Source organism: Paramormyrops kingsleyae, chromosome 15, assembly GCF_048594095.1.
Source record: "Paramormyrops kingsleyae isolate MSU_618 chromosome 15, PKINGS_0.4, whole genome shotgun sequence".
Classification (NCBI taxonomy): Eukaryota; Metazoa; Chordata; class Actinopteri; order Osteoglossiformes; family Mormyridae; genus Paramormyrops; species Paramormyrops kingsleyae.
The window spans coordinates 9,989,006-10,009,302 of record NC_132811.1 but is presented as its reverse complement, the minus strand read 5'-3'; the positions used below and the strand labels follow the sequence as shown (position 1 = coordinate 10,009,302).

Here is a 20,297-nt window from a genome sequence, read left to right as displayed (position 1 = left end):
TGTTCACACGAGGATTTAAAAACCCGCCACTGAGTTAAAGATACTTTTCAAATGACCACAGCAAACCTTCATTTGGCAAGAAACTAACCCCTAAAGTGTGCTGTTTGAGAACAGAGAAACATTTGCATACATCTGGAAAAAACCAAGTTCATGTCCATCTCTGTGCTTTGATGACTCCCGATTGCTACAAACAATGATGGCAGGTGGCTCAGTCAGTTAGTATGCTGTGCCTTTGATCAGAATGTTGCTGGTTCAAATCCCCAGGTTAGGAAAGTGATTTTGGCGTTGGGCCCCTGAGCAAGCAGTGGTTGAAATTTCAGGTCCGGAAAGCAAAACTCCAGACCAAAATTTTGTTCCAACCAACCAGCTGAGTACTCTGTGGCTGTGACTCTTTAAACTCAATGCATTGGTTGAAACAAAATCTTGGTCTGCATTTTTACTTTCTGGACCAGAAATTTCTACCTCTGTGAGCAAGGCCCTTAACCCTAATTGCTCTAGGGCAGGGGTCTCCAACTCCGGTCCTGGAGAGCTACCGTCCAGTAGGTTTTCTATCATACCCGGCTTCTGATGAGCCACACCTGTTCTCAGGTAAATACCAGGAGCAGGTGTGGCTCATCAGAAGCCAAGTGGGACAGAAAACCTACTGGATAGTAGCTCTCCAGGACCGGAGTTGGAGACCCCTGCTCTAGGGACTGTCTGACCCAGATTTCTCAAAAAAAATGTATGTTTCTTTGCATAAAAAGACTCTGCTAAATAAAACTAAATCAGATGCCCATGCTCCTTTAACACAATAAAAAACTAAATCCCATTAAAAAGTGGAAGGTTTCCAAGTACCAGTTTCTTGTCATGGTTGTTTCCACATCTATCATTGTCGATGGCATAATGGCCTAGGAAGTTATTGAGGAAAGACACCTCAATACTAGCTTTCATGCTTATTAATCGGGCATTAGTTAAATAACACTGTGGAATACCAGTGCTTATGAGGCTTTGGGATGTTCGGAAGCCCTCCTTGGGGGGGGGGCACCTCAGAATGAACGGGGACAGCTTGAGGCCCATTACCTAAGCTATAACTGAGACTCAGACACCGTAGACTCCAGGGGTGGCAGCCGACAATGGCTAATCATGTACGCCTTGCCATTAAAAATCGATCAGCTCAATCGTAGAGTACGTGCTGCCCTAGCGATGCCATTTGCTGTATCACATAAAGGGCATATCGGCCATTTCCAATTATGGGAGATGACCTGAAATGGGTTCTTGCATTACTGAAACAATGCAGCTAATTATGGACTTAAATTAATTAGACACAGATGTATCACAGTTGATATCATTAAACACTATTGAAAGCAAAGGATTTATGAGATTAAGTCATTGGGATGTCTTACAATATTGAGTACATTAAATACAATGAACATATAGAGAATCAATAATTGGACAAATTGATTCAATAATAATAAAAACATGTGAAATATTTTGCCATCAGTTTATGATGTGGGGGGGCGGACCTATGAATTGACATAAGAATGTCTTGGTCTGGTCGTAAAGTTCATACTGTCCCTGCAGCTACTCCTGCTGTTTGTGAACAATAAGGCCCATCGAACTCTTCAACTGTCTTGAGACATCAACACCTTCACAGCTGAAGAGCTGCAGGCTTCCTGAGGGACAGGAGCAGAGCTCCGAGTCCACAGACGTCTCCCTAATGAAGGAAGTGCCACAGAAGCTGTGGCGCGTAGGATGAGCGAACGTCATCAATCTCAGAATTGCGGTAACCTGTCCTCCCGTTAGTTCATCGTCTCCATGGTGGATCACCCGTGTGCTGATTGACAGTGCGTGGTAATCCTGACTACCACAACTTTCAAAGCCTCAGCACACCTGACCCTGTACTGGATGAAAGATAGATATATGGATGACATCTCTCCCACCGCTGCTCTTAACCCACACAGCAGAGGCACACACTTTAGATTAAATTAAGCTTTTTGAAGTGGAGGCACAAATGTGAAAAGATTAATATTAAAGATGAATATAAAAGCTTTTATAGTTATTCACACATGGGCGCCAACACATCCTTAATACATCAGTATAAAACCTTGCCGTGAGGATTACAAACCACTGCAAACGCACCAACTCATTTAAAACAAGTGGCCCTTGGCGGTTCTCTGTTCATCCGCTTATTTTGGTTCCACTGGATCCTGCTTTTGTTTATTTTAGCCTGGCAGCCCTTAAGTGCTTTTTTAAAGGATTCGAGGCGTTCAGAAGTTTGGAGAAAGGTACGCATAAAAGCATAATACAGAGCGCCCTGCCCTGCTCTGCAAACACAGCACACCACTCAACTGGCTCCATCTCATTCTAACCAATCCTCTGCATGGGGCACTGACCACTGTACGGGGAAACCGTGTCCCCGCCACCCGGAACTAACCCTGCATACGCTCTCTCTCTCGCTCTCTCAGTGCTATGCTTCTTAAGTAAAAAAAAATAAGCAAACAAACAAACAAACCACTACCTATTTTATGGGGAAAACAACCTGTAGACTTTTTGCTCACTCCTGTAATCTGCATTTCAAATGAGCAAAATAGAACACGACCCCACATTTTTTAAAAGCAACACCCTATTTATAGCAATTCATTCACTGACACAATATTTGCTTTCCATTAAGTTCTGATACATATCTCTGTGCATCCATCAAGGCCAGATAAGCACAGACGGATTTGGGGTCTTCCCCTTATCAGTATGATCTCCATCATTCTTTGGCAGAATTCCAGTCTGTAGGGTAGATCAAGGGATTATAGCATCCTTATTTTGTAAAATAACTCAATCCCACCCCTGGGGCACAGGTCACTACGAGAACACACACCCAAAAACTGGTGTTTACCTCATTTGTGTGTTACAGATTTACTGGTCACTTGCTGGTCTGGGTTGACAGCTTGTATGTCTCATTGGAAAATGTAGAACTAAGCCTTATATGTGAGAAGTGTATAAATGGAAAGGAAGATTAATATGAAGAAGATCAAGACAAAGATTAAATGACAAAAATGAGAAGAGAACTTACGAGAATTAATAATAAAGGAGAACAAATGAAGGAGAACAATGAAGGAAGACAAAATGGTATCTTAAGGAGACATCTCTATAGCTTCCTGGAGATAGAATGCAAGCGAAGGAAGCAGAACTCCTGGGCTGTGTGCTCAGACCACCCTCACGTCCAGTGTCACCTGTGCGGAGCCCCATAAAAGCGTGACGTGCTCCAACACACACGCGGCGCGAGCACTCCGCTGGTGGACTGCCTGCCCGCCAAACTCATTAAGAGTTTCTGTAGACGTAGACCCAACTCTCACCACAGCCCTGAACTCGAGAAGAAAAAACAACCTCAATCTCAAGAACCAGCCAGGCCCCTTCCTCTGCATTCCCCACGAAATCTGGACCCGTGACAGTGATGGATGGGGCCCACGGACGGAGACGTGCAGTGGGCCACAGGGTTCTTCAAAGAACAGCCAACGGCTGCATCCCCGGAACGAACATATTGAGCACCGATTCGGCTGAGTGGCAGCGACGTGGGCAGGGGTGACCCCGACGCCTGAGGGGAACCTGAGGGCTGCACATTTAACGAGAAACCACTTTCCGTTACGGCCGCGCTTTTATTATCACAGGTGAGGCAAAACCAAGAAGCTCCGATTCCTCTCGTTTTTAATACTTCACCTGCAGAGAGATTTACAAATCTGATCTTTATTTCCTTACTGAAGTTGCACCAAAAATACCGAACGTCTGGTGCAAGATGATTTTCACGACGAGCACAAGAAGGTAGACACACAAATGTAAAGGATTCGGCGCAGAACACATGGTTTATAATGCCTCTGATTTACGGGTGGAATGGAGAATTGCTTGCAGTTCAGTTCTGCCTTACTTTTCTGAGTAATTCATGTACTCTAAAGACTGATGGTAACAGCAGCCATTTACTTTCTTTGGATCAAGGTAGAATTAATGTTCTGTATCTATACAAAATCTATAAATCAGCTCTCTCCAGGAGAACAGTATACTATATATGCACATATATTACTCAGTCAAGTCTCTGAGTGTGAACACAAAAGTGTTTTTACAACTTCAAATTAAAACTCTTGCACTGGCTTTCCAGCATGGCTGTATGGCCCCCAGGTGACCCCGCACTGGAAAAATGGTTATGGAAGATGAATGAATGGATATTAAAGCTCCTTCTGCAAATTATAGTTTTAGCCCAACTCCACACCAGAAATCATCAGGACTACAAACGACATCTGAAATTACTCTTATAGGTAATAAAGATCCAGGACCCTTCGGGGCCCCCAGTTAAACTAAGTTTAATTTAATTCCATCCATCCATCTATCCATTTCCAATTCCCACTTATCCTATGCAAGGTCGTAGGGGTCCAGAACCAATCCTGGTAGCTATGGGTGCAAGGCAAGCAACATCCCAAGATGAGGCGCCAACCCATAGCAGGGCCTACTCACACACCATTCATACACACATTCAAACCTGCGGACGATTTGGCAACTACTATTCACCTCGGCCTGTTTTTGGACTGTGGGGGGAAACCCGGAGGAAACCCCATGATGACGCGAGAAGAACATACAAACTCCACATATGCGAAGCTGGGTTTAATCTAGTTCATACTTCTAAATCGAGATAATATCTGCTTTATCCACTATTAAGATTGTTTTCCATTGTTTTATTAAGCACTTATAGGATTATGCAGCGCTTGAAAGACTAGGCCAGTCTTGTTAGCCTTTGTCTCCAGTAAATTGCATCATACTGCTATAGAAAAATGTACTAATGCAGCCTAGTTGTGCCTCATTTTCAGGGTGTGTCCCTGCTTGGAATCATATAAGCAAAATAGCAGAGGTGTTTCTTTCAGTAAGAGACTCATTTATACAAAGAAAAAACCGTGGGGGGTCCACTTTTCTGAGCAGATGCTGGAACACCCTGGAAACTTAATTAAACCTCAGTCAGTGGCCCATAGGTACCGAAATCGCTGACCTAGTCTGGAAATAAAACCTCCGGCTGCGTCGCTCTTCATGCCGTTTAGCCTGGATCACTGTCATCAAATGACCAAATATGAAAAACTATTACTTGCTGAGACATAATATACAACCCTTAAATCTCCCCCCCCCCCCCCCCCCCGAGAAAACGGCAGCCGGCAGAACGCTCCGAAAACGACCCCACTGAAACGATGCTGCAGAGTCATTCGTCTCACTGAAAAATACGGAGGACTCGGAGCAGAAGAGAGCGTCATCAGAAAGCGTGACAAGCAATAGCTCACATCCAAGGAGATGCACTGTAGCAGTGGCATCCCATTAGAAACCCGGTGTTAGCAGTGAAACCCCGCTTTTATCAAGCACGGCAGAGAGGACAGCATGAGCGGACGAGGGACTCATATTTCACGTCCGATGCAGATTCTGCATAGCTGCTGCCAACGAGAAACTTCCTCTGCTGTGTCAGTGAGGTCTGGGGTTTTTGCTCCAAACAGCTACGCTTGAGTGGTCTTGTGCTGAAAGATCTCACAAGATTCTCAGCAGCCACGTTTACATTTCACGCCAACCTCTGCTGTTAGTGGACCATTTTTATATAACGGTCTGACCCAGGTGTCAAGGCTGTGCTCTTTCTCACACTGAGTCATTCACTGGTTAACTGGACGCAAGCATTTGACTGTCAGAAATTCAGGTTTGCAAAATAATGAAAGGAAACCCAGCATCGTGTATTCAATTGAAATGTACAGCTGGAGGAAGAAATTTTAAGAATTTCAGCAAAACTGCCCAATTGGCCACAGCTTCAGAAAAAAAGCACTGGTCAAATGGATATCCATAACTTAGTGAAAATCCAAGAAAGACATTTAAGAGCTGATCGGAAGCATCCAGTGAAAGTATATTTTAGCAGAAGAAAATGCATTTCAGTTTAGCAAAAAAAATTTTTTTTTTTAATTACAAGATAATGGGGGTTTTAAAACTGAGACTTCTTGTTAAACTGTTTGCTGATAAAAAAAAATAAAATAAAGTATTTTCTCCAGTTACTAGGATTCACAAGTGAGGTGCACTGCACTGTAAGTTATTACCCCTGGTCTCTCCATTGTTCTCTGGTAGCAAAAAGAAGTCAGTCACAAGAGTAAGACATCCTGCAGCCCATTTTAGTTTCCTAGGTAACCAAATAAAAACGTATGCTACCCACCATACAAAACACTAATAACAAAAGCAGGTGACAAACTTTCTTTGCAGGGATGTTTTTATTTGCAATCTCCACGATGCATCATGCATACTCCAATTTAGCATGGGGGGGCACGTGGAGGTAACCATGGTAACACATCTATAGCTCAGGGTGTGAACAAGGGGAAAGAAGAAGCTCATTACCACCTGCAGAAGATTTTATTGCATGCAAACAAAAGTCACCGCTTGATTTCATGCAATCACAACTCTGCCTGTAGGCAAAAGGCCCCGCCCTCAATTCTAGCTTTACCGGCCAGGATACACCACATGCACTAGTGTAATAAGGGGAGGAAAACCTTCACAAATTTTAACTCTAGGCTTGGTGAGAACAAGGATTCATTTTTTCATGTCTGTTCTCCTACTTAGTCAGTCAATAGGGACACTTCATATACCAAGACTGGAAAAATACAACCTCTACAAGAAATCATAACAAGTGGCAGGGAAATTGTTTTTTAGTAATGAATAAATCAGGCAAAATACAAGTAACTTCAAATAACCTGAAGCAAAGCGTCAATCCACTTCAGTTCATAAAGCCATTATGTTCCAACAGTTTTGATATTTCCCCTGCAATATAAAGGAGCAGCACTGCCCAAAGGTATGTCACTAGATCATTATTCACCTCTGACGTGCTGTTGCTTATGCCCCCGCCCCGTATCTAGTAGCTGCCGGGTGTTTAATCATGACGCCGTCGAAGCTCAGGATTCGCTCTCAAGTGGAATTTCACTCTCCTGTAATTTCGGGATTCCCGGAGTTTCAGCCTGAGTGCGCCCTGATGGCGCGCATTGGGAGTGTCACTCCAGCAAGTAAACACGCCACGCACGCATAGCTCACTCCTTCAAACAACTTGTTAGACATCAGTAGGAAAAATGAGTATTATAGGAATTCATAATATTTTTGTTTTTCCATTTAATTGCAGGAAATAAAAGTGGAACCCCAACTTAACATTTAAAGTTGAAATAACCCACACTGGACCTTACTTTTGTTGATTGTTTTGCTTTGTTTCAGTCTAGTCATGTAGAGTAGCACTGGATTTTTATCTATCATTTTGCATTTCGTTAAATGACTTTCACTCGAAAGCCGCATGAATCAGCGCATCAACTGCTCGACTGCAACAGGGTACGGACTGTCAAAAACTCACCTTATTAAACTAATTCATACCTATCAGAAACGTAAAACTGTCACGTGTACCATTCCATAATATAAACTAAGGTGTTTGGCACACACCGAGAAAACGTACAGCAGGACAATAAAATAAAAAACCTTGCAAAATAAACACACATAAAAGTAGGATAGCTATCTGCAAGGCAGCGAAAAAGCTATACTTCAAATAGTAAAATATTTCAATATTCTGCAATTACCGTACGCTTTACAATCAATAATGAAACAGATACACCAAAATGCATTTCCTTATAAGAGCTTTGAACCTGATCCCTATAGCAAATTAAATAAAGCAATGACAAAATTCAATGACACACTTTTCGTTATACTGAACAGATTTTCACCATCGATCATTTATATCGTTTAAAAGTTCACAAAATTATAGAAAATATTAATTCATAGCACTACATATTAAAGTACAACCGAATTGTTGTAAACAAGTTTCAGGGGGAAAACGTGAAACGAATCGGTACCTAAACACCAGGAGCTAAAGAACAACTTTGCGACAGTCGGCTGTCGACTAGCGCCACCAGGTGGCGAATATTTCAGAGCGCTTCGTGATAACGAAAAAAAAACTTGTGCAGTACAAATATACCAGTACTGCTTTAAAAAGACGAACTGACTTATTTGTACATATAACAAGTAGTCTTTGTGCATAATTACGCTGTAGCGTTTCCAATACCTTTGTTAAGCTATTCATTTACTGAGGTATTTATTTGAAGGCAAGAACTTAATCAGAAAACGCAAACTGTTTGAAGAAGCTCTCGTGAATGGCGTAATCTTAAAACTATAAAAACTACTTTATTTTAGCGGTGCCTTTATAAACCTGTGAAGCACAGTCTGTGTAGTTGCAGACAATCGACACAATGCTGTTCTCTTCGGCGCCACCTACTACACTTAACGTAAGTGAAGAAATAGTGCAGGGATATTTATTATAAGGTGACGCATTAAGCCGAGCACATACTGGTCCGCTGTCGAATAAATACATCACAATAAGGGGTAACTCACCAAGCAAAATCTCAAACTATCCCTGTTCATCTAGTTGGGACGACGCAGCAAGTAAGCCGGTATAGGAGATGCGACGGGTGTGGATATGCGCTGCCAGAAAAGTTGCGGTAATCCCAGCTTCAGTGCGCTGTGCTCTGCACGGAGGCAGCGACGCCGCTGGCTCACAATCGCACCCATAAATTTCGGAAGTCACCGCCTCCCCCTGGACTCGGGAGCGGCGTCTATACCTCCCTTCATCCCTCCTTCACTTTGCGCTCCGTAATAAGAAACCACACACCCACTTTACTACAAACGACGGATGAGGTCAGATAGTAGGGGTGACGGACCCGAGCCAAGCAGGAATAATTCTGTTATAAATTAACATTAAATTCCACACGACTACGTATTAGTGACCACCGCAGAAAGGACCAGATTTATCAGTGTTTTTACTTGGAATGGGAGGTTGCACGAAGTAGCAGACCAGGTCTTTTATTCGCCTACGGCATGCGCCACCGATGGTCTGTTCCAGCATGACGGACGTGGCATTTGGGGTTAGTTGAGGGGATTGAAGTGAAGTGGCGTAAATTAAACACATGACAAATAAGTATTTCTTGTGTATACTTTTTATTATTCTAATCATTATTTTGCATATGACTTTTATTCAATAGCATCCAAAAGTTTATGTTTTTGTTCATGTCAGTGATTTAGCAGCATACAAAAAATTTTTCAAAATTTAAAGTTACACACAAGTGAATTTGAAATTGTACACCAATATTTAAACCAGTAAGTTACTAATACGCCATAAAAAAGTAGCGTAAGCATTTTAAAGCTTTTTACCAAATACCAAAGATTAGATATATTTTTAAAAAACTACTAAACTACTAAAATACTATGGAATATTAGCGTATGAAATATGCAACAGCTTTGGGATTTTATACAGCATAAATAATTGCATCATAAAGTAAGGATGTAGGGCTGTATTGCAAAACAGAGACAGACAAAAGGTAAAATGTCTGTAGCGCAATTTCAGATTGATATGTTGCGCATTGCTCATCGTGTTAAGATGAGTGCGCGCTAAATTGCACAGTGTGACACAAGCACTTTTTATGCTAAATTATTTGCGTTTATGTAACTATTAGGTACAAGTAAAATACTGCTAGTGAATCGTGATAGAAGTTTCAATTTGAGTCTAAAATCAGACTCGAGTATAAGAAGCTGATAATGCTAACTTAAATCCAACACATAGCCTGCGCTTTTACGGCCAGTGTTGTTGGAGATGCGCTAAGCAAGTTTGAAGAGTTGCTCCAGTTGCGATTTATATTTTAATAATGAACAACGTGATTTCCGTATCAGTTTTAGTGGCCCTCAGTTAAGTCTTTGCAGGTTTGTCAATAACGTAACTTAAGTTAAATTCAGTGACATGGTGATATTTCTAGTAAGATCTTTAACATTTATTCAGATCAGGGGCACTGTGAAGGGGGGTAGGATGATTCCAAGGGCCCCCATGTGACAGGGGCCCTAAAAAAATTGGAACACAAGTGGTTTCGTCTGGGTTGGGGCCCAATGCGATATGCTGTTACAGGGCCAAAAATCTCTAGCGGCGGCTCTACCTCAGACTTGGGATATTTAACTAAGGATAATGTGATCTGAAAGATGGGCTCTCCAAAGGATCGGTTTTGGTGCACGGAGACAGCAATTCTTATATTCACATCCACCTATCCATTTCATCCAGGGTCGCTGTGACATTTTCACATATTAACTGCAATATAGCATTGAAAAGCACAGATGGGAGTCCACAGGCCATCACATTTTCTCAGATTTTCATTTTCAAAACACAACGCCACATGCTCTTATATAGAGTGCAGAGTCCCATTCAAGTGGCAGGAAAGCAGCACTTCTACTGTGGAGGATTTTAACAGTGCATCAGCACAGATATCCATCCAGCTGGAATGTAACACAGGTAATGATGAGGTCATTGTCATAGGTAATTTACTGCTCAGTGACAGATGTTCGACTCCATGTGGCCATGGAGACCTTGCTTATTACATCCAAAGTGTGCTCCGCAGCGTTCGTTGGTTAGCGTTGATAATACGGGGTCGTAGTTTCAGATTCGGTGCTGTCGCATGTTCCTAGGAGCCAAACACTCCTAAGCTAAACTTTATGCGGTAACATTTATCGCCTTAACCCTCTCACTGCCAAATTTAGTACCAACACCTGGAAATGCGATACAGTTTCCAGCACTGCATACTCTTGCTTTATGAAACCAACCACAGACAGTGAGAAGAAACACAGACACTCCTTTATACTACGGTACAGTTCCAGGGACAATGACTTCATTTTCAGGTTTATGGTGAACCGTCAGCATCACCACTGCAGTCATACCAAAAAAAAAACAAGCTTTATTCAGAGTAACACAACTTTAAAAAGGTCACACTAATCAAAGGCAACAACTGATATACATCTGGAAATTTACACTTAGCAATTTCTGCAGTCAATATTACTAATACACTGGGAAATAATACCATTCCAAAAAGAAAAGCAGTAAATGAAGCAGATCTTTGCAACGATAGGACAAATATTCAAATGCTGTGTTTACCTGGCACTTGATAAGTTATATTGTCTGAATTTAGAAAGTTCTGTGAAAGTGTGGTTCAGTTTTGAGACAGGCGTGTGGCAATGCCTGTGGTTTTCTTTCACCTTGCCTCATCATCTCAGCACGTGGAAACCTAGTCTGGTTCTACACGCTCAGTTGAGTTTATCCCACCATGCGTCACAAGCCAGCAAAGCTATGACCGGTGCCTCTAAGTCTCTGACCTCTTTGACCATCTTACCCATCATGCACCACTGGGTGTTGGCACCAGAGAACTGTAGCATCTATACTGCTTTTATAAATGGCTCCTTCAAGATTGACAGCAGTTCCTGAGGTTGGGCTGTTCAAGATACGCAGGTTGGCTGAACGAGGTGGGATTTTCTGTGGAGCCTGGGGGTGGGAGGTGCCTAATTTGTTCTTTGCTGCCCTCTTCAGATTGTTTTGCAGGGTCACTTGGGTTTCAGGCATGGAGCCACCAAAATAACCCCTAACTGCTCCTCGTTGACCTGGAAGAAACAAACAGCCAGTTTGACATACAAGACAGCGAATATTATTCCTACTAATTACTCACACGCCATCCCATTCACCTTGCATGTGGCGCATGGCTGCAGTATCTGTCACTGTCTCCCCATTCCTAAAATGACAGATGGCAATAAGGACATATTCATCAACCGTTAAAAAGTTTGCTTAATTAAAAATAGATAGAATAGAATACTTTTAACTAATGAATACGTGTCATGCTCAAACCTCTGAACTCTAAAGAATGATGGTAAAATATTATTTTTTTTCTAATTAAATTTGTTCAAAACTTAATAATGCATTATATTTGAGCAAAGAAAGTAAATTAAGTGTTTAGAAAATGACTTTAGTCTTCCGATTTCCATTTTCAACTTATATTTTCTGATAGTTGCTTAGTTGGAAAATAAACACTGGGTTATCACCAATAGTAGAACATGCCTTAATTTGCTAAATAATGACACCAATTTGCAGGTGTGCAGCAGGACTCAAAGCTGCAATGATTCTGCACATATCGGTTCACCTGAGCGAAGACCACGATTCAGGGATTATGATTGTATTAGTAAACTCTTGATTGCATTGCAGCACCTTTTGACTCAGCAACCTCAGACATATCTCTTAAGCTTAGAAAAGCTCTAAAGTACAGGTCCGAATATCAGGGCCACTGCTTTCAGACAGTCTGGCCGGATAATAAGCAGCCTTTCTCTGTTTGTGTTGTGTGTACTGAGTAGCGGAATTATAAAAAAGATTAATTTGCCCTGGATAGATTCAAAATTCAAGGCGCTATTGTGGCCATTTTTTGTTAATTTTGTCATTCAATCCAGTTTCCTTGAGGGTTGTTCTAAAAACCAATGTACCACTTGAAGTAAGTACTTCTTATTTATGTTCTTTTACCAGGTTTGGCTGATAGAAGATTATATTCCACAATGACTGGGAATATTAAGATGCAGAGAGAAAACAATGTTAGGATTTTACCGTCAATGGATTGTGCTGTTCTGGCTCGATCGAAGGTTGATGATTTAACCTAGAGGAGGCGACCGGCTGTTAAATACCTGAGGATGGATGTTACCTGATATCCGTCAGCGAAAATCTACCTGTATAAATGTGAAAATTAATTCTGTGGATTAGCGTTGTGAAAATCGCCCCGTATTCGTGGTTTCGGTAACCATGGTTTCAGTCATTCACGGTTTACTGCTATCCGGAAAAAAAACTGCACAGTGAGTAACAGCACATTTTTTCATTGTTCCTTCATCCTTTGAGAGTTATAAAAAAAGTATGATTTTCATTGCTCTGTGATCCTTTGATTGATGGTACATTTTTAGTCATCTCTTGAGAATTAGGCTAAAATATCAGAATCCTATGGCAGATACTTGGTTATTTCTAGAGGGTGGGACTGGACCACATGTTGGCCTGGGGGGGTCACAAGGGCCTGGGATCCCAAGGTGTTTAGGGTTAGGGTGGGTGCAGCAATGTGTTGGCCCAGTGCCTGCTCCCCAACCTGACCTGACCTGATTATATAGAAGATACAGCGCAAAACGTCTTAAGACATTAAAATTATACATTAGAAATAGTGCATGAATGAACCATTGTAGTGTAAGTTAAAAGGATATTGCACGTATAGTATGAAGGGAAGATGTCAGACAAGGGGAAGAGCGTAATTGTCCCTGGCTGTTGAATTACTGAAGTATTAGGCGGGTTTATTTAAGAGCTGGACGGCTACAGGGGAGAAGCTGCGGAAAGGGTGCGAGGTGTGGATCATGATGCACTTGAACCTCCTCTATGATGGCAGTTTGATGAAGAGGTGACTGCCAGGGGGAGTGGAACCAGCAACAATCCTCCCAGCTCTCCTCTGTGCCCTGGTTATCCAAAACAATGAGCTGTTGAAAAAGCAGGGCCAGTCAGTCCCTGGAGCATTTGGGGGTTAAAGGCCTTGCTCAGCGGCCCAACTATAAAACCTCTCTGCCGATTATGGGAATTGAACCTATGACCTTCAGATCATGGGCAAAGAGTTCACCCCCACAGAGATACACACCATATCGGTTTATACGCCCTACTAAAAGGCACTCTTAAAACAATATAATATTTTGGGATTTTTATATCCCATAATTTCGAACACTTCACTATCAAGTAATAAAAACTATTTATAGTGAACACTTCACTATAAAGGTCCTGGTACTATGAAAACCTTTGTAGCTATTGATAGATTTTAATGATCATTTATACGTGTTAATGTTTGTTTAATAAATAATAAATAAAAACAACCTCCACTGGACTTCCAGAGGGGGCAGCATGGGGAACACGCTCATTAAAAGTGAACTGCTGCTTTAAGAGGAAACATCCATCATCTTTCAGAGCTGGCAGCAGAGGTCAGCCAGTCTGCATTATAACAAGTCGTCTGCATTTTTCACACGAGAAGCATTTTGTTGACAAGCTAGTGTATACTTAGGTAATTGGTTTCAGCGGCGCCCCAGACAAGTTAATTAATTCTAATTACTCTCAGGACACCGCATGGGTCAAGCAAATTTGCCTGACAAAGGAGCCAGGGACTGTGGTTTGTCACCGTGGTGCTCTGGAGACATAAACAACCTGGAATAAGCACAGCAGCGCTTGCGACAGTCCAGACCCACCTTGACCTCATATTCAATAAGAATATAAACAGGCACATAAAGGCCAAACTGACGTGATTGCAATTAATACCTATTCCGATTATACCTGGTGCTTATTTTTTGCAGAATGACGGATTATGGAGGAGTCGTAAACTGTGTGACTAAGATAACTGTGGGACTGGGAAGGAACTGCGTGTACTTTTTGGTGCCCGTGTTTTAAACGTGACTGATTTCCCAAAGGAAAAGCAACATTGTTCATGGTCCTTCTGCACCCAACAGTGAGATAAACCAACAGGCATTCAGCACTCAGCAGCAGACAGAACTGGACAATTTACGCTCGGTCATCAAAATGCCAGATAAGAATCACTGGAATTTAAAGGGAGGGGGGACACTGATAGGGAACAAAGAACAAAATTGGTTTGGTGAACTTTCATTATTTGTGCGTGGGAGGGGTTTGTAAGCTTTAATAAGCACTAAATACTCATAAAATAAATGCCCCCTAGTCTAAGTCTTGTGACTTAAACGGGAGGATTGAAGAAGCAAAGATGGTGACTGGTCGCTGTTCTTGCAAAATTGGGACATATGAGATGAAAAAACCAGAATCAGTGTACAATACACCCTGAGATTGACTGCGGCTTTGTTGTGTTATTGACTGTTGTGATTTATTCAGTGTAGCCTCTGTATGCATGTAGATAAAGCTGGTATGTTATGCCAGTAAAGGAGAGTGATGTACATTGAACTAATTGTCACTAAAAACATGGTTGCCTTACTTGATATAATCTAGATTGCTGCTTAAGGGTGAAAGGCAATTTCGGCGACATAATTGTCAATAAGATGTCTGCCGCGTGACAGGCAAACACCCGTTTAGGTTTATGATCATGTATGAATTTCAGAGGCCGACAGTGCCGTTTAGTAAAGAGGGCAGCCTCTCTTTTTAATCAAATGACATGTATGCGATTAAGGAGTTTCAGTCCGGCGCTGACGTCAACCGCACCCTAGGCAGTGCTGTCGATTCATCACGCATGCTGCGATCCGGCTCAATAAAATCATGGCGAATAAGGGCCTTATGATGAAGCATTCAGCGGACACAATAAGAATTTCCACATGTTTATGGAATGTTTGATGTGATTCATATTTATGTTTGAAGTCAGTCAACCTTTAGCAACACAGCACATGACAATCAAATGTTGATGTTTTTAAACAACACAAGCTCAGGACAATATTACAATATAAACCTTACCTTGAGGGGATTGTAAACACTTTTAATACATGTACGAAGTCTCTCTTCGAGGTTCTCTTGTTCTCTTATGCCTCTTATAAATTCAGTCCTATCAAAGGTCCTAAAAACTGACCACCAGCCAGTCTGTAAAATGCCAATGCATAAAATAAAAAATGAAACATAACCAATGGTTAATAAAAAAAGTCAATGACTTATTGCTGATCAAATGTAATTTCCTGAATTTTGGTGGTTAAATATTTTAACAATTGTGTAGTCATGGCATTGCAATCTGCCAAACGCAAATATGCATGCAGCACTTTTATATTTTGGCTTATTTCATAGTGTGCTGCATATATTTAGTGTAATTTGAAACTGATTTTATTTCGGTTTAAAGCAGGTAAGATGGACAAAAAGTCTAGGCTTTTTTCAGCTCTTCCTCCTGCATGTTCTCCCAGAGACGGCAAGTTTCTCCGGGCATGGTAGTCAGCCGTCTCGGGAGCGATGAAGATGAAGACTGGGCCGCCCGCCCTCCCACCACTGCGTGTGAGCCGCTGGGTTACTGCCCCCCCCCCCACTCACCCCAACCCAGCCGACTGACAGCGGCTACCGCTGCCGAATGATAAGCCAGTGGTGTCACCCACGCCGGCGTCCGAAATCCCCGGGCCTCGCAGCTACCGAGTGCTAATGCGGCAGCAGGGATGGAAGCTGCTTCTGGACCGGGGGGCAGACCTTAGGGCATCCTCTCACCAGCGTTTACAAAGAAGAGAAAATCATTTATTCACATCCGAATCCTGCAACTAAAGTCAAAAAGCCAAAAGTGATTCAACTAAACATTCTTTCTCAAGTGTATTCATTTATATGAATATATATATATATATATATATGAACTGAATAAGGATTTACTGGAAATAGTGCTAAATTTCAGTCTCATCGGTTTTTTGGGGTTCAGTATATTTCAGGCAGAGAGATCTGAGTCACTATAATGTTCCAGGAACAAGAAGTAACCAAGGTACAGAAATATCCGTAATATTAACATCTACCTATAGGAGTACAGAAATACCCATGACATTAGCACCTGGCTATAGGAGTGAGTTTAAATAGTTACATTATGTAGTTTGGTTTGCATCAGTGTGTCTGTTTAGGAAAATAATATGATTAACCTGTCAAGGGGTTGTTGACTTTCTTCAGCTGGTGGTACGGAAGCGGTAGGTACTGCATGTGGGCGTCCATAAGGTAAAGACGCTCCCGTTCGGCAATGAGACACAAGCGAAAGGGAGACAATCCCCACATTCTCTGATTCATGACAAGCAGATGATGATGATGACAGCTGCTTCACCCTTCGTAGCCACAAATACAGGCAAAGAATGAGCATGTATTCATGATACCTTATAGACATGTTCAGAGAAGACGTCACATTACAATATCAGTACTAAATGAAACCGAGGAAGTGTGATATATTAAAAAAAAAAAAAAATCTGATTACGGTACAAGCCCGCAGCTGTGATTGATATCATAGGCAATGGCCTGTGCAGACATTTTCCCTCTCAAATGCCCTTGAGATTCCTCGAAGAAAAGTCTGACAGCAGGAGTATATTCGTGCCCTGTTACCACGAATGAAGTTGACTGCTTGTCATCTTGGGGAGACATGTTACTGGAATCTGGAACACCTCCTTTATTCTCAAAGGAGAGCCTGGCCAAAAGTGGAGCACCTAGAGTGGAGACACAAGTCTATATCATTCAATTAAAATGTAAATTCACATACTATTAATAAACCAGAATCGAGGCCTTGAGCACTTCATATATCAATGCAGAGTAACTCCCACTGGGTCTCTAGGTATTAATAAAGAGAATTTCATACCTGCCGTTGCAAAAGTTAATCAACACCTGATCAATAGGATTAAAGCTACTGACTCAGAGTGATAGATTAGCTTTTTGCTGCTGTCTGAAACAACTGACAGTAACTCGGTGAGCATTTTTCCGGTCGCTAACAGTGGTTTACATGTGTGCCAAAGCAAGTGTTTAATTTCCCAGGGAAATATCAGTATGTGGAATGGGAATATCGCATCGTTTTTGGCTTTTACAAACTAGAACACAACAAAAACAACAAAAGCTCAAGTCTTGAGTGGCAAGAATTGAGTCCCTACTCGATAAATACACTAGTGGCCAAAATTGTGGGAACACTTAGCATTTTTGGCATTACGTTTTAAAAATATGTACACATATATTGGCGATAATGCTTATAAACAATCAAATGTGACACACTGGAGGATTAAATAAGTAACTGGAGTAACAGGAATAAAAGTTCTTTCTGAACACTGGAACTGTTTCCACAGTTTTGACCACTAGTCTAGGCCTAATAGACAAAGAAAAAACTCCAGATTGCGCTGCCCTTTAAATAGTCGGCTTTTACTGTGTGCTTCCTAGTCTGGAAATACTTAAAAATCCACTTGACTTGTGAACAGTATTAGAATATGTCTGACATACGGCATATTTCCCACTAGACAATGGAGCCATTATTTCTAAAGCTGACAATAACAGTCGTCACACTCAAAACAGTTAAAAACCAATAACCCCAACCATAACCTTGTGTAGACACTTCAATCATAGTATTAAAGACCGTGATAAGTATATATGACCTCTCTAGCTGGTAGTGCAAAGAGAGCACGATCCCAAATTGTATCAGCCTGTCCCTCATCCACCCACTATAATACACATTGTTTCCTACTATAACCGCTCACGACACGTCTCACGTGGTTATTCGTTTGGTTCCAGCAATAACATCTGCCAATGTTTGTTTTGCCAGTGCATTGAAATAGCTCCGCTTTTTATACCCAGTCATGACTTCAATTAAACCAATTCACCAAAATACTAACTTAATGACCCCATCCCATCACCCAAAACAATCAAATTTATGCTTAAGTAACGTAATGTGGTTAACATTAAATACATTTCTGTTTTAGTTGATCTATGATTTTTTCCGACATTACGCGTCAGTCCCTTTAATGTGAGATGGCCACTTTAAGTTTTACCACGGTAATGCAAAATCTGCCCTTCGATGCTGAGTCCTTACAAATTATGGGATATGGAAGCACGATGGATTTAAGGTTAAGGTGTGTCGTCCCAGAAAGCTGACGGTGCCGGGAAACTTCTATCCCTCATCTCAGCTGTAGTGAGTGCAAGGGCCACAGTGCACCCCATGCATACACAATCAGCCCTAATTAATCTCCTTCTCATTAACACAAATGGTTTTCTTAACGGCACTAATAACCTACTGCACTGCTGTCCAGCAACACAGGCTCAGCAGTAATAACTTTGGCTCAAAATCTACACCACAAGCATACATACAAAATGGATGCTTCACAACTGTGTGTTGATGCAGATTTCTAAGATCAAGCAAATTTAGCTGGACAAAAATGCAGAATATTCCTCTTTCTCAACATGAAATGACAGATCCTTTGAATTTCGCCCTGATTTGTAGGCCTACCAAAATTAGTTCAAGATAACAGCTTCCAGTGTGATTAAAATTGCTTCTATATCATACAATTTGTTGCCTAATTACTAAGTTACTCCTTTCTTTAAAATGCATCTGCAATGCTACATGTTGTAGAGAATACATTATCGGGGAGTTATACCCTTTAATTAAGGAATATAGGCCTAACCATTATGTTATAATTCCATGTCAGGTTTGTAAGTCTCTCCAAAGCTAGTTTTGAGCTCAACTCATTTCCTACTCTCTTCGATGTCCAGAAAACATGTTGGATAACAGGGTATTCTCCATGAAGAAAGTCACTCTCTGCCAGGGACTTCTGAGCTGACCTGTGGTACCTGCCTGGGAAACGCAAGGTAATCCCAGACCACACGTCCATCGCTAGTATCATCTCCAGCTGTAACCGTGGTGATAACGACAAACCTCACGTACCAAGAAAGTTAGCCTTCCGTGCAGCTCCACAAAACTTAAACAGGGCTCAAATGTAATCTACAGGGAAGCATGTGCATGCAGATGTCTGCTAGCAATTAATAATTATCATTATTATTATAATCAGTGCGTATTTCGGAAAAAGGCTTGATAATCACGTGTGTGTTTATGGAGGTGGGGGCTTCAGGGCAAATTTGGTCCCTACCAATGTTGAAACCTAACAGGCACCCAAACTGACAATAACAATTTTCCTGACCGATTTGGTCAAGGTCTTCGATCAGGAAAGCTTGCCTTCCAATTCTTCACCTTCAAGCTGAATAAAAATGGCGTCCATCAAGACATCCCTGTGTCACGTGACTGCTAGACCCATAGGCCTGTTTACCGTTTTATTTCAAGGATTTCGGGAAAATAGCTACGTGCAAATAATGTGTTTTGTCAACCACACCGCTGATCAGGGCCAGGAAAATGCACTGACATGAACACTGAAATGCACACTAAAGGCTCTGAATTGATCAGTCAATATCCATTTATTGCATTGGGCATCAATACAAAACATAGTAGTTGTACGTCCATTTGGTTTAGCACGTTCCAGTCATCTGACAGCATCTGACTGAAAAAAATATGAAGCTTTCGGAATCTAACTTACTTTTTATCCAAAATGGAACTGATGCATTGCATTTGCACATTTTAAAAGCACATATTATATGAAATGTTCAGTGTGCCGAGTGAATTATTCTTTATATAGATAGAACACAAAAGATTCAATCATTAATGCTTCAAAGCAATTAACTTAGATGGACTCTAGAGAATATGTCCATGGCGGATGGCAATATTTATATCCCCGACATTTCTCTTGTGTGACACAGGTTCTTTAGAGACAAATTCAGATAGGACTGTTTTTTTAAATCCTTTAATCCTCACCCTAATGAACACTTGATAACTGCACACTCATGGCTGAGATAAGCAGTTGCTTCAAGGAAGGCAGTCTCTGAAACTTCAAAGGATGTACGAGATATGTCACACTCAATGGAATTAGCAAGGCACCTTAACACCTCCCAATCTTCTGGCCTAGCCTTCCATCGAGTC

At 41.5% G+C, this 20,297-nt stretch overlaps 1 protein-coding gene across 1 annotated transcript in view; it reads right to left on the bottom strand.

Moving 5' to 3' along the window:
• Window positions 1–8,673, bottom strand: part of LOC111849517 (sema domain, seven thrombospondin repeats (type 1 and type 1-like), transmembrane domain (TM) and short cytoplasmic domain, (semaphorin) 5A) — a 96,349-nt gene extending 87,676 nt beyond the window's left edge. The window contains exon 1 of the mRNA XM_023822435.2: window positions 8,386–8,673. The gene's annotated coding sequence lies outside the window, so the exon portion shown is untranslated. The remainder of the gene's footprint in view (window positions 1–8,385) is intronic.
• Window positions 8,674–20,297: the final 11,624 nt, after the last annotated feature.